We start from the raw sequence: 24,025 nt of genomic DNA, 5'->3' as shown, positions 1-24,025 counted from the left end.
CCATTGCTTAATAACACTCACAGTACCCAGGTGGATGCATGGGGACAGAATAAGGTCCTTCAAACCTTAGGGAGTGAAGGTAATCCTAATGCAATCCCTAGTCTCAGTCAACTGGAATGCATTGAGGAGGTCCTGGATGGCAGATTTATCCAGTAGGTTTCACCTTCTGTGTCCTTGAATTTTCCAAACTGTTTTAATAAATTTGTGCTATGCTGCAAACAAGCTGGGGGGTGGTTACACAAATGGGTTTCACCCAGGAGCTGCTGGTGGGGGGCTTTCCCCAAATGCTCCTTTCAAGATCACTGCCCTGTGTTCAAAGCTGAGCCACGGTGAGCAATGACCCCCAAAGGATCTCCTGAGCTTCCACCCATCCTGGATTATCACAGCTCTCCCTGGAATGGGTTCACTGAGGAAAAGTTCACCAGCCCTGAAGAGAAACAATCCCATTCTCCTCCCACAGTGTGTTTAACCTGCACAATCACTGCGTGTGCCCAGCCCCGTGTCCAGGAAATCTCTGCTGGAGCCCTGAGGTCCAGTGGGGTTTTTGGCAGGATCTGCCAGGTAATTTGTGTCTCCTGGTTGGAAAAGCTCTATTTAGGGCACCAAGCAGTGAGAGAAAGGAAAGTAATCTCACACCCAGCTCCCAGCCTCCTTCAGCCTGCTGCAGGCAGAGGACCACCTGGGCCATGCTGAGGACACAGACCTTGGATGCTGCTGGGACCCTGGATGCCACTCAAACCAAGAAGCAAAGATGATTTTGCAACACTTCTTGTGATGTATTCTCCTTCTCTCTACATTCTTCAAAACAAAAATTTACCCAGGCAAATATTTACAGAAACTGAAGGAAAAAATAGACTGGTGCTGTAGACGCTGCAGCAGTGAACTTCTAATTACAATCCACAAAGTGTTTATGAATAAATTTATCTATTATTTGTCTAGTTCAAGCACTGCGTACACTTTGCCTTGTACCATTACATGCTGAAGGAAACAATATGCAGCATGAAAATGAAAACAATTTGACTTAATTATTTACACCATTACCGCCACTTTGAATTAGGCCTTCCATTTCTTCGGGATTTTGTAAAATTTAACTGGTAATTATGCTTGTTTAATTAATTTTATTTATCTACTACTACAATGAGATCAAAACAAAAAACCTACCAGAATGCAAAGTACGGGCTGTGTCCCCTAATTGTAAATGTTGCTTTTAAGCCTTTATGATAAAAATGTAGTATTTTGTACCATTTCATTTCAAGCATATCTGGCCATGCTCCAGTACTATTTAAGTGTAAACAGGAAAAGCCTTGGAGGACGAGTAATCACACTTAAATGACACAAAGATCATTATAATGATGTTCCAAAAACATGGCAAAATTAGATATTGCAGAACTGTTTTCTTCTCTGAAGTGTTCCACCAGATGGTGAAGAGTGCTGAAACCGTAGATCCGAGAGAGGGGAGGAAAAACATCCCCGCACTTCCCTCACGCTCCCATCCCAGCTTGTCTCAAGTGGCACCTCACACCTTGGCTCTGTCAAACCTCCAGGCTCGAGATGACACTGAGGTGTTTGAGTGCTGAATCACAGCCTGGGAAACCCCTGCTTTGTTCCATTAAAGTTGTCAACCGGATTTATTCGGAGCCGAGGACGAACGAGCGCGTCAGCAGAAGTTATGGTGGTAATTTGTGAAACTCTTAATGAGATTTTTTTCAGAGCTCATAAAGAGGAAGAGCCATGCCATTGAATTACTGCACAATGAGTGCATTTTGATACAGGAAAAGAGTTGGGCTTTTATCACAAATGGCTCTGCATCAGTGGGGATGTGTCGGGGAGTACTTAAAGGGGTCTAACAAGGGTTATACAAGTGGGGTTTATATAAATGGGGGATCTCTGTGTGTGTTGCTGCTCTGTGAAATGGCCTCAAGTGAGGTGAGTCTGCACCTTTATCACATTTGTGTTCCTTTCCAAAAAGACTTGACAAAGTTCCTTTCCACAGGACCTGCTACATCTCCAGATGTAGTTAGATTTTTGCAATTTTTTGGTATTAGGAATATCTGAGAAATATCTAGAAAATTGGAATTACTTATTAAAGGAACTTCTAATTTTGTTACTTAAATATTGGTCAGGGGGCTCAACTTTTAAGAATATTGGTGAAACCCATGTACCTGCCATCCATCCATGCCTCCATCCACCCCCTCCAGAATGTCTAATCCATTTTGATATATATTTTGGGGAATCCATAAATGAACAAGGTGAAGTATTGGGCTGCTGTGGTTTCTGCTGACCTGTTCTCAGTCCTAGCTCCCTTTGGAAAAGCCTGTCATGTCCTGGGAGACAGCAAAGTCACAGTGGGGCTAGGACTGGAGAAGATTTGGGCTGGGATGCGCTGAACGAAGGAGAAGAGGGTGCAAATGTACTCCCAACTCTTCTACCTTCCTGAAATGTTCAGTTTCTCAACATTTCCTCGGGAACACACGTGACAAATCCAGAGCCACAGGAAAACTCGTCCTTTTTCGCTGAAAGATCCTGAAATGGAAGGTGACTTCACTCCCAACTGGCAGTCATTTGAATTCCATGCTGAGCAAGGGAACAGCCTCTTATTCACTACGGTACAAATATTTTTGAACTGAATGTTCACAGTGTCCAAAGAACGGCCCACATGCTGCATTTGCTGCACTTCCATTATTCAGAGTTAGCAATAAAAATCATGCAAAATTCTCCCGCCTTTCCATCTATCCCCGTTCGATGGACATTTGGAAATGGGGCTTGCACAGGGGAGAGGGTGAACACAACATCAGCAATCCAGTTTATCCGTTTGCATCCAGCTCATCGGCTTAAGTGAGAAGCCTGTGCACAGCTGGTTTTCAATGGCTTGTGTTAAATGAAGGGCTGATTTCAGCCCTCTGCCCTGGGGACAGAAGACCATTTGCTGAGCAGCCGCTTTAGGTGACATTAAATGTCATCCCAACCATTCCTCTAAGGTGGCATTGGATGGAAAGTATCCCATAATCTTAAAATCTAACTCTGAACCAGTGGGAACTTGCACTGATCCCACGTTGTTCCCAAGCTAAATAACTTGGGAGAACGGGGTCTCAGGGACACCGTGCCTCAGTTTTCCATCTGTAAAATGGGAAAGCATTATTGTATTTCCCCCCGACATTCTCTTTTTAGAAGGGCTCTTCTAGCAATGCCAAATCTTTCCAAAAACTACATTTACCAACAAAACCACTTTACAATAATTAGTAACCTCTCTGTCTTGAGCATGGCAAAGATTTTATTCTCCTGTCTGAGCTTAATTATGTTTTCAGAGCCGTGTCATGGAGGCTCAGATGAAATTCTTGCTTTGTGTGCAAGAAAGTCACACCACATTTGCATTTGTTTGACAGAAGCCCTGATCTCATCCAATATGGAGTGCTTGAATTTGGCAATGCTCCTGTTGGACATCTATTTTATATTCTGCCTGAACTGCAGGCGAAATATCATTCCTTGCACTTAAATGCTGATACCTTTGAGGAAGGGAATAAAGCCTTGCCCATCCAAATGAAATCCCCTGTGGGGCTGTGCATCAGAGCTCTGTCTCCACCAGCCAGCAGAGGCTGCTCTGATGTTAATGATTCATTATTAAATCATTCATTATTTTCAGTAATAAAGCACATGGAGGAAATCAAACCCAAATATTGAAATGATGAAATGATCTATGAGTCAGAATGCCTTGGAATGTACTATATGGGAAGCAGCAGTCCCTAGCCCAAGTCTTCTGGACAACCTGCTGCCCACTGGATTTTCCAATGCTGGGATGTGGCCAGGTGGGCTCCAGAAACAGCAGAGCACATCCTGCTTCCCATGAGATGGTAAGAGCTGGGATTACTCTTCTAGCATATAAATTCTGTCTCTCTGGCCCTTAAAAATCCAGGGTTTGTTCAACAAGGAGAGCTATGGATTTTAATTGGATACTTGAAATAAAAGAAACAGATTCTCTGCCCTCACTTAGCAAATAGGATTTTTTTTCTTTCCCAGTTATTAATTTCCTTAAATGTAAAGTGACGTCTAAAATGAAAACAGTTTATTGCTTGCCAGGAGCAAAGCCAGCCTAATTTAAGAAATCCAGAATTAAAGCTTTTGAAGCATATCGGGGCATGTTTATAAAACAATTATCATTGCAAGCGTTCTCTCTGCTCAATGCAGCCTCTTCAGGCCACCTCCAAAGCCTGAAACTTCGTCACCAGTTGTCCCCACCCCAAAATGTTACATCAATTGCATAAAATCAGGTCAACCTTTGCATCTTCCCTCTGTCGACCCAGGCATTCAAACCCAAACCAAACCCACCTGGAACGTGTTCAATGATGAAAAAAAATTAACTTAGTGTTTAAAATTAAGTAGTAGGCTCATTATTAATAACTGACAGCAGACAAAGGAGTGCAATGACCTCTCCAGCAGAGCATTTAAATCTTTGCACAGCATGCTCTGCTTGTGCTAGGCTGGTTTCACAAACAACAGCTGTGGAGTTCGTTAACATATGAATCCCCTTGAGGTAATTTGGAGGAGCCAAATGTGCTAAACTAAACACCTCATTAAAACAGTACTTTAAAAAAAACAAAGCAAACCAAAAAAACAAAAACCAAAAAAACCAAAAAACCAAACCCACCCCAACCAAACCTCAAACTAATTTCACATTCCGCTTCCACATGGGGAGATTCTATTAGGTGGAATTCATGGGTTTTTCTCTGCTAAGATGCACTTGAGACTAAAGTGCCTTTGAAGTGTAGCCTGTCACAAAGAAGCAATTAACTGAGGACAATGATGTTTCCTTTTCCTCCCTGTTACTGAGCACAGGACACAAGTTCGTACTCAAATATGCAGGATCCCATTTCTCCTGAGTCTGAGGAGTGAATGGACATAACCAAAGGGACTCTCACTTGGACGGAGCAAGGCAGAACCACACCAAGTGCCCCTGGGATCGCTGTGTCCCCCAGGAAGGCCTTGAAAGAGATTTTCAGAGAAAACCTCCATAAAAACACTGCTGCAAGTCCAGGTGACCACACACAAGAGGCACAATCCAAAGAGAAAGGGAGAAACACATCCTGCCCCTGCTCCTGCAGGCTCCAGAGGGCTCAGGTGCCCTGATCAAACTTGGCACCAAGAACAGCTTCTTTCAGTCCTTTTCTATTTCTCCACCATGCTACTGGGATAATCCTGCTGGTAACAAGGTTCACAAGCTCCTTGGTGCTGCTCCTCCTGGAAAACAGCATCTCCTGCCCAGGTAACGCTGCTCAGTGAAGCACTGGAGCTTGAATATCTTCTGTGATGTGGCTGTTCCAAAACCACACAGAAATCCAGGCCTCTGCTGGGGAAAATCACCTTTTCTTCTCTGCCTCCAGCTGAATTTGTTGCTGTCTGGAAGAAAGGATGTGATGGACACGTGTTTCACAGTCCGCAAGGAATTTTACAATAGCAAAACAGCAATGAAAAGATCTATCCCAAAAATGCCTGCCCCCAAAAATATATCAATTTGTCACCCCTCTTTTTTACCAACGGTTTTCTATCTGCATCAGGATAATTTTTAAGAGATGCTCCTAGAATTTATTTATTCCTGAATGGGAGTGCAAGTTTTATTTTAAAAATGTAGATGTATGTTCAGATTTTGATAATGATCTAAAAGGCAAATAACTGGGAATTTTTTTGCTCCTGCAGTCTTATGAAGCAACAGCCAATTTTCCTTCAGGAAATTGTGGTTTAAGGTTCTCCTGAATGACCTCAAATTATAGGATGCTCTAGAGCTCTTAGGTTTTTTTGGTTTTTTGCCTCCAAAAAATCTTATTTTATTGCTCCATCCACATCTATTTTATGTTCCCTTTATCAGGAAAGACATCAACCTATTAGCAATGATAATTTGGAACTTCCGTAAGAAACCTCTCACATAGATTAAAACAGCAGAAGCTGTGCAACATCGAGGTACTTATGCATGCTCCATAGTCTTTACTTTCCTTTTTAAAGCCTTTATTCCTGAAATTTAGGCAAGGAACTTGGTTTTAGGGAGATTAAAAAAAAAAAACCTCATGCCTACAATCTTATTTTTGTTCGCTTTAAAGCATAGCTTTATATCATGTTGGAATTTCCTCCAGGTTTTGTAAATACTCGTCTGAATTCCTCCCAGGTATTAGTATGTCATCCAAAAACCAGAAAATACTATTTATTCTCTGCAGGCTTCAATCCGTTCGTCTTTGAAATCCTGCAGGTAACTGGCTCCCCCCAGGGTAATCTTTCCTACTTCAATAGGCACGAATGTGTGAGTTCAGTCAGAATTAGTGTGTTTTTAAAATTCCGGTTCCTACGGTGTTGCCAGGCTTTGGACAAGCACAGTTTGGAAAAGTCTATTCCCTCTGCCAGTTTCAGATGTAAATCCTGTGGTTTGGGGATTTTAATGGGCACACAGTGCAGCACCTGCCCTGATTTCCACATGTACAATCAGTCCCACTCTTCCAAGCCCTGTTCCTGCTTTTGCACGGTGTCTCTGCCTGTGTTCTGCACAATTATACCTTTAACAAGTGGAAATATTCTTGCCACTTTTCCTTCAGCACAGTTTTTGGCTCAGTAAATCCAACTCTCACTCTTCCCATTGGCATTATTGTGCTGCTTCCCAACCTGGCTCCAAGTTTTGTCCGATTTTCGTCATTTACCAGCCTTAACAGTGAAGAAGAACTTCCAGGGGTCCTGCCCCTCCTGGGATTTGTGCATCCCATTTTCTGAGACAAATGTTGTGTGATAACCTTTGAGATCACCCAAGCCATGCCTTTAGCATCCTCACTCCCTCTCAGCCTGTGAATGTGGTGTGACCAAGATTATTGATTTTTAAATGCTGCCACATTTTATGGGCTTAAATTGAGCTCAGCATCTTCACCAGTGGCAGTTCATTCATCCACCCAACACCCAGCAGCTTCTTTCTCAGATTGGGGGATTATAAACAAACAACAACTTGATTTCTGAGAGTCTCTTCCATCGAATTACCATAACAACAAGGACAGTCATTTACAGCAAGCAAAAAATGCAGAATTTCTGGGCTGGTTCCTTATTTGCAACTTAAATTGTTCTAAGCAGGAATTTGTGGCAGGCACCTGATGTTTTTCAGAGGCTTTATAAGGACTGCAGAATCCATCTTGCTGTCTTTGGAAAACCCAAGACTGAGCATTGCAACTGCAGCATAAATCTTTAAACTGTATTTTTTCCTGGTAAGTAAAAATTCCTTTGCATGGATGTATTTTCAACAGCAGTTGCATAAGATACTGTTCATAATAAGAAGGTTTTGAAATCTTCTGCTCTTTTCATATATCTGGAAAGTCTCATAAATGTTTTTTTTTTACCTATGATCTTATTTTTTAAAGTCCTTTTTTCAGTGCTTATTTTTGATTACTTAAAAAATAACCATCAAACCCCACAAAACAGAATGAGAAGACAGGGACAACCTAAGAAGGAGCTGCTGCAAAGCTGAAGTTTATTTATTGGAAAGCGCTCATTTTTTGATCTTAATGCAAACCTGAGACTCTGCAGCCACACCAATGCAAGCACAAATCATCACCCCAGTGAAACCAAAAGATTCAGATTATGGATTTATTTAAATTAAACCCTTGCCTAAGTTCCTTGTTCCTCTTTCTGCCTGCAGTCAGTGCCTCCAAAGAGCAACTCTCTCTCCTTTGACAAGAGAAAAAATTGGCTCTCAGAGCTGCCCTGCCTTGCTCTGAAAAATGAAATTTCATTTGAGGAGTTTCCATCAGCTCCTGTGTTTAACCATCTTTCTCCCACGCCGGAGCAGACAGCAATAAAGGAGCAGGTCACCACAAAATGGAATAAGTGCAAACTCACCCGTGTCACACCAAAGTTCACCATTGACTGAAAGTAAAATAGATTTAAAAGTCTTTTCAGAGCAGCCAGTTTCTACAGGAATAGATCAGATTACTTACTTTTATATTGCCATAAAGGTACAGAGACATCTCCTGTCTCTTGTGTGTTTTGAAAGAATCACAATTTTCTCCTAGGGCCAAGTGAGTTAATAATAATAATAATGATATTAAACCCAAACAAGACTATTTGGAAATAATTGAGAATTAATAAGCATATTTTTAAAAGAATTTACTGTGACCTTTTACCTTACAGAGCTAGGTTTAATTATAGAAATACTTTCACCTCAAGATATTTAAAATTATCAATTTTTTTTTTTTAGTAAAACTTCCTGCATTGCTCATAGAGTTCTACTGGGTATCTCTGTTATTCACAAAATTAAAGAGCTAAAAGAATTTTAATTAAGGAAGAAACAAATATATTCAGCCCATTAAATGAACAGGACATGCATGCATGGAAAAGAAATAAATAAAGAAAGGATTAAATTCTTGCAAGTTGTTCATTGCTGAATTAAGTAATGGACTAAACACAGGCTTTTCTTGCCCTCCCTACTCAAGATTTACTGTACTAATCACCCAATTTTCAAATCCTTAATATACTCGAGCATTTGCCTTTAAGGCAGCAATAATTCAGGAGTGCCATCAAAATGAATGTTTTTTCCATTAGGCAAAATAATTATGTCATATATCCCAACTGTGTCTTTGGACTCCCATCTTTGTGTGAAAGAAACCATCAGTCAGCTGAGATTTCACTGAAAATCTTCAGCAGCAGCTGCTGCATCAAAGGAATGCAAATAAAAAGTGACTTTTTCCATGTGCCACAGTAGTTCAGGACCACTCATAAAAATGAACACCTACAGGACAGGTCCCATATCATGGTGAGGCCTGGTGCCTTCCCAGGGAGGCATTTGAGCTTTTATTTACGTGTTTGGAAGGCAGTACCTGTGCAAATGTAAAGCCTGCAGCTCTGCTCAGCAGAACTAACTCGTATATTTTACTGTGGCTTTTCGTGGGGCTGTGGGACTGTAATTGTGAGCGCAGGAAATCTTTACAGTCTCGGATTCCTCGCGTGCTGCTTTCGAGGCCCTCGGGAGGTGTTTCACTGCCCCTCACTCATCCAGAGCAAACACCCAGAGTTTCTACCCCAGGAATGCTACTTCAGAACTCACCCCGAGGTAAGAATTTAGGGAAAATTAAGGGGATTAATTTATTACCTGACTGGTGTTCTGGAATGTTTGAAAAAATCAGATCTACCTCATTTAACTGAAGCTTGTACCTAGATGCTGCCACGTTGGGTCACTCCCACCATCTCCAGCACTGCACAAAGTTACCTTGAGCAAATCCTTTGACCTTCCTGTGGTTTAATATCTGTTTATCTCTCTTTGAGGAGCAGGTTTGTCTGTGGGGAAGCTGCTGTAAGGTGTTCCAGGTGATCCCATGGAATCCTTAAGGCTGGAAAAGACCTCCAAGATCTTCAGGTCCAACCCTTGACCAAATATCATCACACCCACTAAAAAATATTGAGAAGTGCCACATCTACTTGTTTTTTGAACCCTTCCAGGGATGGTGACTCCAACATTTCCCTGGGGAGCCTGTTACAATGCTTAACCACTCTTTCAGTGAAGAATTTTCCCTAATTTGAGGCCATTTCCCCTTGTCCTGTCACTCGTTCCCTGAGAGAAGAGCCTGACTCCTGCCTGGCTGCACCCTCCTGTCAGGCTGAGAGCAGTAAGGTCTTCCCTGAGCCTTCTTTTCACCAGAATAAACTCCAGATGTCCATGGAATGCCAATGATGGCCTTGGCATCAGCCTGGCTGGCTGCAGTCTCTCCCAGCACCACTTTGAGATGTTTAGGAATTAATATCCACATGAGCATCTCACTTGGAGGGTGAGACTTGACCCTCTTGGTCTGGGCACTTGAGCTCGTTCTGCCCCATTTAGGAACCACCTCAGGGGATTATTTATTTTGCAGAAGTAGTGAGGGACCTGCTCTCACTTCTCATCAGAAGAGATCACCTCAATCCTTTGGCACATCCCTGGGGACCAGGTGTGTTTTTGGAATGAGAGATATGATGGCACAAGTGCCAGTGGGAGAATTCCAGGTGTGTGAGAGAGAGAGGCTCAGGAAAGGAACAGAGCCACTGGTGTCTGCACAGATCTCGGTGTGTGTGATGGTCACTTAGCAAACAAGTAATTGTCCTGCCTTCACGTGGGATAAGGAATGTGGAATATGGAAAATGGAGTATGGAAAATGGAATCACTGCTAAACACTCACAGCTGACCCTCTGGCAGCTGAAGTATTCTCAAATGTCAGGGTAATAAAAAATCGTTTTGTATCAAAACTTGTGTTGAGGGGTGGGTTCCAGTTTGCTGCTCTGCCTGGTGTGACAAGAAAGGATTTCAGCACAAAGCCATACATCAAAACCATTTTGATTGTCTTTTTCAGTTTTTCAGAAGTTTTCTCAGAAAAAACAAACCCCATTATTTACAGACTGTTTATTCTGTTGGTGGGGGAGGGCTCTTACATATAGACCCTGAACTCCAGCTCCTGCCAGGAATCCCAGTTTGAGAATAAACTGTGGGAAAGCACCACTAGAGGTCACTCAACATTAATTGTTACCTAATTAGCACGTTTTGACCCTACATTTTAGGTCATTCTACCACTTTCATATTAAAAGCATTGTCGACTTTGACTCCTTAGCTAATTCTGCCAAAACTCAGAAAAGCTGGCGACAGAAAATTTTCCTTCAGCTCTTCCCTCATATGACTCTTCCCAAGGCTCCCAAATCAGCTTTGCCATGGACTCTGCGGGCAGCAAATCATTCTTTCCTCAGCTTTGAGCTTAATAAAGCTGGCAGTGATGGACCTCTGGAAGTACTGGCTTTACAGGCACTCAGCCCTGGCTGTGTTATCTCAAATTGCTGCTCACCCATTTCGAAAATTAAACCAAAATGAATTTTACAAGTGAGGGAAATATATGGGAAAATAATGTCTTCAATGTTTTCAGGTCCTTCCTCAACCACACTGTAGCCCAGTACCTCTTTAACCACTGATAAATAGAAGAAAAAGTAGATCTTTGTAACAACTGACTAACTAAAAAAGAGGTAAAACAAAGTTTAAGTTTGATTAATGGGTATCTGCTGAAATATCTCTGCATGTGTTTAATCAAAAGCAGATGTTCTATTTGCAGGGATTTTTCCGTGATCTTGGAAAGTGATGGTAGCAATTTGTTTGCCCAAGACAACAGGAAAAGTGAGAGATAATTAGTGTGTTCTACAAGGTTAGGATCACCCACTGCTGGTGCCATACCCACATCACCTGGTGGATGTCATCGAACACACTCGGGGCACTGAACCCTCCCATCTCTCAGCTGATAATTCTATTTGACCAAAGTCAGATGTCATTTCAAACCCAGCTCAGTGCAGGCAGCCAAGCTCTCCTAAAGGATGCTTTATCCAAAATGACCAATTCTTATTTAATTGCTGTGTTTGGGTTACTGCTGATCCTCTCCTCCTCTTCCCCCTTCCACTCAGCTGAATTGGCAAAAGCTGGATTAGCCACGCACTTTATCCCTATGTATGAGCATGACAACTGTAAAGAATATTGCAGTTTCCTGAAAAATCATTTAGTGTTTCCTGAAAAATCATTTATTAACCTCTCAAGACCAGCACGTGTGCAGCTGGGGAAGAAAACTTTAACCACCATTAACATCACCACTGTAAATGATTGAGAAATTTATCAGAGACGCTGGTTTTCCAGGTCCTACATCAAGGTGATAAATAAATAGATCATCAGCATCCAAAAGTCACGTGGTTCCTCTCTCCACTTTGTAGAGAGGATAATCTTGCACAGGTAGAAAGCAGAATTAGTCAAAAAATAGGAAGCTCATAGTCTGGACTTACAGAAATTCGATTTAATTATATTTTTTTAAACAGTGAACCATCCTGTAAGCTTCTACCCAAGAAGCTTGTAGGGCCTGTTGTGATAGATAAGAGGTGATGATTTTAAATTAAAAGGGGGTAGATTCAGATTAGATTTGAGGAAGATGAGGGTGGTAAAAGTCAGGCACAGGCTGCCCAAAGATGGGGTAGATGCCCCAGCCCCAGAATGTTCAAGGTCAGGTTGGATGGGGCTTGGAGCAACCTGGTCCAGCTGAAGATGTCCCATGGCAGGGGGTGGGACTGGATGACCTTGAAAGGTCCCTTCCAACCCAAACCATCCTGTGATTTTATGATTTTATTTCAAGGTCTTCCATGATCGGAGGCATCCTCCATCTGCTCATACTTCATGCGTCCTACAGGCATCACTTCTCTGATATTGATGGAATTCCTGTCTGGCACCGTTCAATCCCATCTGCCTGTTCATTACTTAGATCTTTGGCGACCCTTTGCTCCCTCTGAGGAAGTTCTTAGTTGGAAACAGTCCCTTTCCTTAGTTCCTGCTGCATCCACAAAGATTGAAATTGTGTTGGATTTAAAAGTCTCCATGTCAGCCCCGTAATTCCTGTGTTCTAAGAAGGGCTGGGTAAAGAAAATTAAGGGTCGTTTAAAAGAAACCCACCTAAAAAGACAACTTTATCCAAGCCTGTTCTTTGGAAGATCTCTGCTACTGGAGATCTCACTCCAGAACGGGTCAAAGAGTTAACAGATTCACTTTCTCAGAAATATTTGCTGAACCGTCATCATGCAACCAAACTTCATTTTTAAAGCCAAAACTCTAATCCTGACATGCAGAAATGGAGGAACAGGTTTGCTTTTTTTCAAAATATTAAGTCCAATTAAGGAAAAAGCCCCCACTGATGAAAAGTTAATACAAAATGCCAATGGCTGAAGAGTCTTAGTAGAGAAAATCAAAATCAAGCGGACTTAGTCAGAGAAACTGTCACTCCTTTTCAAGGGAAATTACAGCTTTTGATATACAAATTCCTGCACAACCCCAGAAGTCTTGAATTCCAGCTCCCTGAAGGGTTCAGTTGCCCCAGCTGGGTCACTACAGGGTGATTTCTGCCAATTATACATCTCTTGTTCCCTGATGAATCTATTTTTCTGCCCATTGTTATACCAGCAACTATTCTAAAATATTTTCAGTTGGGGCAAGTAACCTCCAATTCCTCTCCCTTTCAGCTCCCCAAAAAAGATCATTAGCACCACAGCAAAGTTCCTTGAAAGATTTCTCCCCAGCTTTTGCAAAGACTTCTCCTTTCCCCCCAACAAACCTGCCTTTTATTCTTATCCCTCATCATAAAAAGCTCATTTCCAGATTACAACACCTAAATCTCAGTCGAATGAAACTCCTCTCAATCCCCTGCACAGTTTTAATGGAAATATTAGAAAATAGGGGAAAAAAAAATCTTTTTTTTTCTTGTTGAAAAACATGCACAGATGTTTTTTACCCAATACATGGATTAGATAATGCAGTTGTCAGTGACACACTTTTTTTCAGACTTTTAAAAGCATTTATTGCTGAAGAATAAATGTAGTTTTTCCAATCAATGTTAAAGTCTTCATAGAGGATAAAATCACTTAATATACATAGTGGGGTTCAGGTGCTTTGATTTTTATAATAAACCAATAAAATGTCAAAATTAGCACTGAAAATGAAGGGAAATCAACCAATTCTGATGTATTAATGAAATTACAAAACACAACTCACAGTGGGCATTATAATCGAGTGCAGCTGATAATAAGTTTGCCATAAGTTTTTTATTTCAAACTAATCCATAAACTGCTTTTTCAATTCAATTCTCTAAAAGCACATAAAAAATACCAACAATTCTTTTAGAGTGTCCCCATCAATCCAATCAAAAATCATAGGTTGCAAATGACCACCCATAGCTGTGATACTAAAAATATCCTGTGTTATCAATCTAAAACGGGTTTGGCAGTGATGTTGGCCAGGATATTTTGCCTCATTACTTCATGGTTCCCATTCTGTTGTTTATTGTCCTGTCATCTTATATTTATATCATTTGGTCTCCATCTTCTGTAGCAATTAAAAATGGCATTTCTTTAACCCTGGTTTTGCTGTTTTTTTCTGGTTCTTTCCACACATTTCCATCCCTGGACTGGAAGTTATTATCACCACCAGTCTCTGTGCAATGACCTCTCCCATTAAAAAAATCTTTAAATACCAGCTTGATTTACTCCATTCGTTGTTTATTTGACCATGATGGGATGTGTGGCTCCATACACAAATTCCAGCACACACTGTCACCACCTCAGCAGAGAGCCCCCAGAAATGCCTGATTTTTGGGTGTGGATTCCTTTTGTCCTCAGACATGGTAAATCCTGGAGTCACTGCAGCCTGGCAACTGTCCCAGACAGAGCACCCCAGGGAGACTGGGAATCACACATTGGATTCAAACTCCCTACATTTAGTGACAAAATCTTGGATATGGGAAGAAAAGAGGGGCTCAGCCAATATTATCTGGTAATGTGAAGATAACCACAGCTAAAAAGGGCTTCATGTGTCCAGAAAAGGAGCTCTTAGGTTGGATTATACTGGATTGGGACAGGAAGGATTAGTGGAGAGGAGGCCTGACAGTGAATTCATTATAATCCGCAATAGATATTATAAAGTGCTGCTTTGCAGGTTACATTCATCCAAAGATCTTCCCCAAGATCTGTGTTTGCAGCTAGAAGGAACAATTTGGAGCTCAGCTGGTAGGATTGGCTTTGAACATTCCTGGGGACCCACTGCTGGAATTCTGAAACCCATGGACAAGTTATCAGGAATTCAGCATGTGCTGTGTGAGGGTCACCAGTGGCTTTACCTCTAAAAGAGACTTCACTGGCAAAGCATTTTCATCCACCCACATTCCCATGAGGAGGTACTTTTTTCTTTCATTAGGAAAAGGTTCTTCCCCCAGGGGGTGCTGGGCACTGCCCAGGCTCCCCAGGGAATGGTCCCGGCCCCGAGGCTGCCAGAGCTCCAGGAGCACTGGGACAGCGCTGCCAGGGATGCCCAGGGTGGGATTGTTGGGGTGTCTGTGCAGGGCCAGGAGCTGGACTGGATGGTCCTGGTGGGACATTTCCAACTCAGGATATTCCATGATTCCACGATCTTTGAATGGAAGTGCTGGGAGGCAGGAAGAGGACAATCTGCACAACCTGCCGGTGTGCCAGAGAGATGCTCTTTCTCTTTCTCATATTCTTTGCCCGATATCTTGCTTAAACATCAGCCCAGCTCTGTCCCCCAGCCCGGAGGTCTGAAATGAAATGACAATTTGCTCCTCTCCTGGTTAATTGGAACTCGAGCAGAGATATTTCACAAGGGAATAATGATGAGCTGGTTTCCCTGCATCCCTCTCTGTCTCCATTTTTATTTTTATAGTGTCTTGTCTGCTCTGCTGAGCTGCCAGTCACCTCCTGGGGACACTGTCCCTCGCTGAGAGCTCCTGGGACTGTCTGACTGCCCCTCAGCTGTTTTCAGCTCCTAGGGCTGGGACATTCCATCTGGAAGCTGGACCTGCAGACTCTGTGACTGCTCAGAAAGTGCCTTGTAGTTATGGATCTCCTCATTTCCCCTGGCAGCTGCATCTGGGCTCGGAGGAGCTCCCTACTAACGAGGGAGCTCCAGCCTCTGATCCTCTCCTTGCTTGGCTCTGGTGGCTGAATTGCCTCTGGCTCACCTCAATCAGCTCCATTTATTCGAGGGTTTTGAGTAGCTGCGTATGAAAGCCTCACTGATGGAGATATCACACGGCTTTGCTTTGCCTACAGACAGTGATTTCATCTTAATAAAGGCAGATTTTGGCTCTGCCTGCTGCACTGTCGAGTGAGCTCTCCTACAAGCCCCACAATGCAGCAGCTTTGTGAGGAAAAAAGTACTGGACAGAATAATTTCTTTTTTCTCTCAATAATCCTGAAAATGAGCCATGACTGACAAGTGGGAGCAAGGAGGATTTGAAGCACTTGAATTTCTTTTTCTGGTGTATTTTATATTGAAACTGCAGATGCCACTGTCACTGCAGGAAGGGTTAGGAGAGCATTTAAAGGGTAAGACCTTCATATGCCTGAGGACACCTTTAAGCCCTGGTTTTCTGTACCTCTCTGTCCTACTCCGGTTTCTTGCTCCCTCTGGTCAAAACAGTAACTTATATAATTGCCTAATTCATATAACTTTGCAAGGCAACAAACGGAATGAAAAAGCTCCTCGGAAACACCAGCATTACATAAAACCCAACATAAATCAAATAAACACCTCCAACACCTGAAGTGACACACAGCCACATCGAATTCCTGCTCTGCAAACTGCTCAGGCCACGAAACAGAGCAAAACTGCAGAGCACAAGGCAAAAATGTGCCAGTCAGCCTCTTTAGGAGGCTGTGCATGCCCCGGCAGGGGCTGCTTTGCATTAGTGCCCCTCAATTCTTTGACTGATTTGTTCCTTAGGTGTAACAGCTGCCCACAGGTTGTAGCTACAAGGGTGAATCGAGTGTGACACAAAGCCAGAACATTGTGGTGCGTTGCTTCTTGTACTGATAAATATTTAAGCATAAAGTCTAAGTGCTCGTTCTGCAGCACCCGGTCCTTCTCCGCTGCAAGAGGCAAAAAAAAAAAGCAACTGGCAAATTGCTGCCCATAACGGAAAATTAAAAAAAAAAAAATGTTGGTAAGCTTGTGGTAATAGATGCCATATTTTAAATTGATTTTTTGTTTCTTAGGGGGATTTGGAGCACTTGAATTCCTTTTTCCAGTGTATTTTCTATTGAAACTGTGGATGCCATTGTCACTGCAGGAAAGGTTAGGAGAGCATTAAAGGGTTAAGACCTTCACATTCCTGAGGACACTTCTAAGCCCTAAGATTCCACCTAAACCCTAAAACCCTAAACTTCCACCTTTGTTTTTCGCTTTTTGTTTTATTTCTAACAGCCAGCCCTGTCCCCTCTACGTGATCAGCCCTGAATGGGCCACACTTCAAGGCTCTTTTCTTCATGGAATTTTTTTCTAGGAAGAAGAAGAAAAACCTCTCAGCCACTCAAGGTTGGAGCATCCCTCTCCCCTCTTCCCCTTTTTAGTGTCAAGTGAGAGATTTACCCACCTCAAACCCCAGTGATGCCTGACACCAAAACATCCTGGCTCCAAACAGCATTCCCTAAGCCCACAGGTAGCTCCAGGATTCTGGGATAAGCAATCCCAGCTTTACCAGGAACCCTGCAAATAATATTTGTACAGCTCCCAGGACAAGCAAACACAGGCAGGAAGCATTTACAAACCCAGGCAGTGTTAATTGCTTCTGGGAGTGTCTGGAGATGACTCTACCTGAAAATACTTGAGGGTTTTGTTGAAAACTCATATATTGTGGCACACAGACAACAAGGCAAACATTCCCTTATTTCCTCACTGGCTTTTGAAATTAAAAAGGAAAGGAGCCACATCTGTGCTCAGGAGTCCATTTCCAAGCTACCCACCCAGCTGTGTTGGCTTCCACGGCTGGATTTATGGATTAAGTAGAGCAGGTCCTAAATTTGGGATTTGCTCCTAGAACCTCAAGTGTTGCACCTCATGGGGTATTTATTGCTTGGAAATTGGGAATTTGTGAGAAAAAAAGGGGGCGGAGGGGGATTAACTCAAAGTTTCCTTCTAGGATCACCCTCCAGCCTCAACTCTCCAATGAGATTTGGCTTCTGGGGACGTTTTTCTCTGAGTTATGGTAAAGCCTGTGGTGTAAAAGTTGTTTGACTTGCTGGGAATATTCTTTCCTTTCTATCAGAAGAGCCTCTCAATCAGAGAAGAAAATTCCAAAATAGGGTTTTATGTGGCAATATCTTTACTGATAAAAAAAAGGAGTAAAGTAAAGCAATGACTTTCCACTGGTTTTACCCATATTTATTTTATGTGCCAGGAAATTTTCACTGTTTCAGTGGGAGCTGGAGTTATCTCTGGCCTCACTATAGGTTTTACTTTGATTATTGTGAAATACCCAGTTATTTTTCTCAACTGGTAAAAGCAAATTAACAAATATAAATTCACTTTCTTTTTTCTGGATGCTGGTGTGGAGTTAGCTTTGGGAAAGCTGGAAAATGCTGCTATCAAGAGTCTGTGGAGAAAAAAAAACATTTAAAAATCATAGTTTAGTGTTTTACGATTTATGAATCCATTCAGTTTCATTGAAAACTAGGAGGGAATTTTCACTGGGATCCTAGAAATAAACTGGAAAAAAGATGGAACAGAGTCAAAGTGACTTTTTGGATGCTGTGATCTTTATTTTGGATAATAAATGTGCAGACTGGAAGAAGGCAATGAAGCATGGCTTGGAAATGTATTCCCCAGAAATATATATTCTAAATAAATGTCAATTCCTCTTAACAGAATGCACAGCTGACTTTCTAAATATCTTTGTCACTGTTCCCATTAGGTTTATTTTGCTAATTTAAGTTCACCCCAAGAATTTTCCCTACATTTTTGCTGGGAATTACCTAAAATCTTGTAAATATTGTATTTCTTTCACACTGTGTTTCATCCTGGGGCTGTGATTTGTGGAGAAATCAGAAAAGAGTCTGATCCAACTTCAGTCAATGCAGAAGTCTCTGTTTTCTGTTTTCTTGCATCCTGGCCCAGGGCTTTGAAACTGGAATTTCATGAGTAAATATTGGATTGAATTTGGTGAATCCATGAAGTGGAATTTTGCTGCTGAAGAATTGTCATTGTGGAGGGTGATTTAAGGGCTTTGAATGTTCCTCTCACCCTTAGTGTTATGAAATTCATCTGTCCATGCTCCCCAGTACCCTTCTGGCTGTTTCAAAAGAGCATTTATGAACACCTGCAGCAAGGCTGGTTTTGCTCCACAGGAGATATCAGAAGAAATCCCATGGAATTGGTGAGAACATGTGTGGATCTCAGCACTGGAGATGAATTTTTCAGGATAAACTGTAAAAAATGCTGGTAGCACAAATTTTCTTCCTCATTCCTCACGTTTCTCCATCTGAAGAAATCAAAATCAATGTAAAGGGCTCAGCAGCCAGCCTGTGCCTGACACATTTTGAATGTGGGTTATGAAGACCAAAAAAAAAAAGGCAAAATATTTGTTATGCCTCACAACACACCCTCAGAGTCGACAGTCCGTGAGGAAGTAATTTATGTCGACATATCAACATTGCAAATCGTCAACGTCCTCTTTAAAAAAATACAATATTTCTCCTAAATTTCCTTCAGATGGGAATGACTGATCCCCAAGAAAATGCAAAAGGACCTTGAAATGAAAGGCTGCTGCAGTGGCTTGCAGGGACACGCTCCTCCCAAGTTTCCAGCACAATTATATGCTTATTACTTCGGAAGAGTTCGAAAACAAGCAAGCTGCAGCTTTTAATGAAGCTTTCATAGCAGTGAGAACTATGAAAAAGCATTTAAAGCAGCTCATCTCCTCCTCTATTCAGGCTCTCTTTCATTTCCAGAGGCAGTTGCGAGGAGAAATTGGATGCCATCCAGTTTGGGTTTATAAGGAAGCAGAAAAGGAGATAATGGCGGAAGTTTGTGCTTTCTTCCCCCATGTAAATTTGATCATCTTCAACGTTTGATCAGATTTTGAGGAACACGAGACAAAAAAACCCCAGCAGATATTTCCAATCATGCATTTTAAAAACCTCAAAAGAGCTTTGCAGAGCCTCCCCGTATCCAGAGCTGCTTCAGACTTTTCTTTTTTATTATTTTGGGGGAAGATGTAGAACAGAACCAGTTACTTAGGCCTGGCATCTGATTATAAAATCCTGACTCAGAGCATCTCAAAGTTCTGCTTACAATGCACAGACATACATCCAGCCCTTTGTACTGTCATGCTGCCTCCCCAACAAGCCAGAAATATGTCTGGGAGTGGGGAAGACATTCCAGGATCAGAGGAGCAGTCACTTAACAATACATCATTGAGACTGATCCTTTTGTCAGCCCACAAAAGCTAAATGTGACCCCAAAGGAGACATCTTTTATTGTGGGGGATGCAATTTTCTTACCCTTTTATGGCGCTATTTTTATTCCCAGCATTATTCACAGTTCCCTAATTAGAGAGGATGACATTGGTACACTGCTTTTTACTCTTCAGTTTGGGTGCACACTGGTGTGTTTGTGCAATAAGTTGGAATGATATTCCTTTTCCTATCTGTTTTTCTGTACAGAGTTCAGTGGGCCACAACATTTCTCTGTGAGTCTGCTCTAATGCTGTGATCTCACATAGGCACTCGAAAAGATGAGGCTGAACAGTCTGTTCATTTGTTTTTTCAGTTTAAAAGAGGTCATTTCAAACTTTACAACCATCAGGTTTTATTTCTAAAAGTGCACACGACCCTTTAAGGGAAAAAAGTAACAAGTGTTGGCTTAGCAACATTGTCCAAACTCAAGTACCCGAATTCGTGATCTCACCTCCCCCTTTGGTGCTCCTGACTTTGTGTGCCAACTTGGAGCACAAATCCCCAGTGTGGGAAAAATTCAGCTGCTCTTTTGAAAGTGCCCAAAACCTGACCAAGGGATTTTAACCTTACAGAGGATTTGCTTGTTGCTTGGTCTGTTTGCTTTCATAAGAATTGCTGTTCACAGCAGACTAGAAAACCTGCACATAAAAAGACCAAAATATGGGATATTTCTGGGTTCCCAACAAGTTTCTGGACAACTGTGAAGAGACCTCATGGTGCAGCAAGGCATTGACACCAAAGGGTGTAAACTACCCCAAATCTTCCTTTTCCAGACCTTGGAGAGTCACAACTCCCTGGCATTTTGAGGGATGTTGTGAATCAATTCCCTGCTCACTTGACAGACCCAGCTCAGCCCTAAATGTCAACTGTGGGGCAGTGATTCCTGTATTTGTTTGTTTGTTTTTCTGTCCATATTTCACTGCTCAGAAGCCAACGAGGGGATTTTACAGCAGGGCTGGTGAAGTTCTCCAACTACAACCCAGCTCTAAAGCACAAAGTAGTGTTTTCTCCTTTTTACTTCCAGGCAATGAGTTTTGGTCCTGCCAGTTAAACCCACCTCAGAGAAGGAGGAAGAAAGAAAGAGAGAAATGACTGCTTGGTGAATCTCAGAAGGAAGAAATGACTGCTTGGTGAATCTCAGAAGAATTATGGAGTTGTACAGTCCCAGAAGGATTTTAGGCAGTTTTATATTGCCCAGCTCAGCTCACATTTATTTTGTCTGTCTCGGTGTCTGAGCAATGTGCTGGGCAGAGCAAACTTCCTCTGCTGACTGATGGATCTGAGCAATCTGATGTGGATCTGGCTGGATGAAACAGAAAAGAGAGTTCTTAGCTGCACAGAAGGCCAAAATCTGTATTATATTATATATTTATTTTATTATGTTATAATACATTAAATACAAGCAAGAACTAGAGAGTGTTAAAAAATAGTTTTTACATAGAGAAAGACAAAAAGTCAGTAAAGAATTAGGAATTTTTTAACAGTTAAATGCTTCCATATAAACTTAGTTATGTTCAACTTCTGGAACTTGAGGAGGAATACATATGCAGCAATACAGAAATTTGTGCTGCATATGTAACTCTCTTCCAGATAAAAACATAAACACATCCTAAATCAGAGTAGTTATCCAGTTGTGCTGGGTTCTGACTATGTGAGACACTCAGAAAGTCTCCCAAGAACCTGGAGATACTCTGAGGAAAGTGTTCTGCCGGTGAAGATTTATCCCCAGTTTCACCTGATAAGATTTTTCATCTTGTTTTGAGCAGTGTAATTTGCCCTCCTCAGCACGCTGCCTTGCATTCATATATGTAGAGAAGAACTGGATTGATTGTCTTCAGGCTTCCTGCCACTAAACTCAGCAAATTAGCTGCTCATGATTCCAGCAAATGACTGCTCTTTTTTTTTTCCTGGTGCTCCGGGAGAAATTGAACTGCAAAGCTTTGGCTGGGCAGCTGAGAACTTGTTCAGGAACTCTCCTAAGAGGAAGAAGCTGGAGAGCTGCTCTTGGAATCAGTCAGGAGGTACAGCAAAATATGGGATGGTTCTGGTGTCCCAGAGAATCCAAGGAAATCGAGCTCTGTTTCTCTGTTTCTGCAGAGAGAGACTGAGTGCTGTGTGTCCCATTCAGAGAATCACGGATGGTTTGGGATGGAAGGGACCTTAAATCCGCTGATGGGGACTCCACCACTGCCCTGAGCAGCTGGGCCAGGGCCGGACAACCCTTTCCATGAATAATTTTTCCACAGTATCCACCCTGAGCCTCCCATGGCCCAGCCTGAGGCCGTTCCCTCTCCTCCTGTCCCTGTTCCCTGCGAGCAGAGCCCGACCCCTCCGGCTGCCCCCTCCTGTCAGGGACTTGTGCAGAGCCACAAGGTCCCCCCTGAGCCTCCTTTGCTCCAGGCTGAGCCCCTTTCCAGCTCCCTCAGCCTCTCCTGGTGCTCCAGACCCTTCCCTGGACACACTCCAGCCCCTCAATATCCTTCTTGTTGTGAGGGTCCCAAACTGACCCCAGGACTGGGGCTGTGACCCCAGCAGTCCCCAGTGCAGGGGGATTTCACTGCCCTGGTCCTGCTGGACACACCACTGCAGGTACAAGCAGGATGCCATTCCCTGTGTGACCACAGAGCAAATCCAGCCTCTAGAAATCAGGGTTTAGGCTGAACTTCGCTCCATGAAGCCTTTATTTCTCAGGATTTTCTTTGTGTCCACCCACGGTCAGTGCCAGGAGTGAAACATCTCACAAAGCCACAAAGCATCTCCGGTCTCAGCTCAGCTCTCCAGCTGTGGGATCTGGGACAAATCACTTTAATTTTATCTCCTGGTTTTCTTTTCACCTTAACAATGCACTTTCTGCCACTCGGGAGAAACTGCTCATTTCCTTTGGCCATTGCACGGACTTTGCGACACGAATGAGAAATGATAATCTGTCATTTCTCAACTGTACTCTCTGCCAAAAAAAAAAAAAAAAAAAAAAAAAAAAAAGAAAAATATAAGAAAAAAAAGCTAATTCCAAGCTGGGAGGAGCTGTGATTCTTCAAGGAGTAAAGACACCCTTCAGTTGTGAGAATATTCTGCTGCAGTGTCACCAGCTGAGCTAAAACTGCTACAGATGGAAGGTGCTGAGAGCAGGACAGACGTGGCCTAGCTGACACAGGGTCCTTGATGGGAGCGCATTTGAGGGAAAAGAAGCACTTTTCAGGAAAAATAAGGTTTGAAAAGCTGCAGGGAGAAGGAAAGTCCTGGGCTCAGCCACTCTCCAGGGCTCTCACTCATGGCTCTGGGCACTCGGTCGAGGTTTATCTTGAAAAAAACGTTTAACCAAGTTCAGATTCACCATTTCTTTTCCCTCTGACCCTTCATTTTTCCTAAACAATCGCCTTCTCTGAAGACGAATTTGCCAGATGAGTTTCTTAGGCACTGAAGGAGGAGAATGAAGCTTTGTGAGCTCTGTGAGAACCCCTGGTGTGGTGGCATCCAGCCCCATCCAGAGCAATTCGACCATTTCCCTCTCATTTCTCCTCAATCTTAATAATTCCAACCCCCTCTTCTTCCTTTGTCTTTTAAATGTTATTTGTATCATTTTATCCTCCCTGTTCATTTTTTTTCCACTTCCATAAAGCCCAATAAAATATTAATGTGGCATAACAAATCTGTCTGTGCTGGGAGTCTCTTGGAACTATTGATGAAGCCATGAATAAATTATGAATCTTGATTTTGCTTGTGGTATATCAGATTTCCCGTGTTTATTACATTTTCTGTGAAGTAAGCTCATCCAACAGAGGTTTTGGTTTTGTTTGCCTGCTTTTATTTTAGGTAGCCCCTGATTTACTAACCTTTGGAAAAGGTAATATCTGATGTAGTGTAACCTAAAATATGAAAATTCCATTTGATCCATTTTTGTAGGTTTTTTTTGGAAATTAAAAAGGAAAAAACCAACCCTCTGCTTATCCCAGAAAATAAAAAAAGTCAAATATCTTTTTTTCCTTATGCTGTTGAGCTGCATCTTCCAATATCACCTCGGCCTAAGGAAAAAAATTCCAAATGTGATGACTGGTGCTCACAATAAAAGAAGGAAAAATCCCCAAACCTTGAATATTGTAAAGTAAATCTATTTTCTTTGGGAAATATATCTCTCTTTAGCAATCTTAATCAAAATTTTTATTCCAATTATAGGCTAATTTGAAGGTTTAAGTGTGGGTTGCTCTTTTTGAAATTATAATTATACATTAGTGTT

At 42.2% G+C, this 24,025-nt stretch overlaps 1 long non-coding RNA gene across 1 annotated transcript; it reads right to left on the bottom strand.

Annotated features, from left to right (window-relative positions):
* Positions 1-9,530: 9,530 nt before the first annotated feature.
* LOC116449021 lies at positions 9,531-20,368 on the bottom strand. The gene is made up of 3 exons (XR_004242198.1): positions 20,357-20,368; positions 11,603-11,604; positions 9,531-9,608 (listed from the first exon to the last, which is right to left on the bottom strand). It is a non-coding gene; the product is annotated as an uncharacterized LOC116449021 (long non-coding RNA).
* Between the last annotated feature and the right edge of the window lie 3,657 nt (positions 20,369-24,025).

The sequence above is a fragment of the Corvus moneduloides genome, chromosome 10 (assembly GCF_009650955.1).
Source record: "Corvus moneduloides isolate bCorMon1 chromosome 10, bCorMon1.pri, whole genome shotgun sequence".
Classification (NCBI taxonomy): Eukaryota; Metazoa; Chordata; class Aves; order Passeriformes; family Corvidae; genus Corvus; species Corvus moneduloides.
Note: the sequence above shows the minus strand (reverse complement) of the source record. Positions and strands in the feature narration are given on the sequence as shown.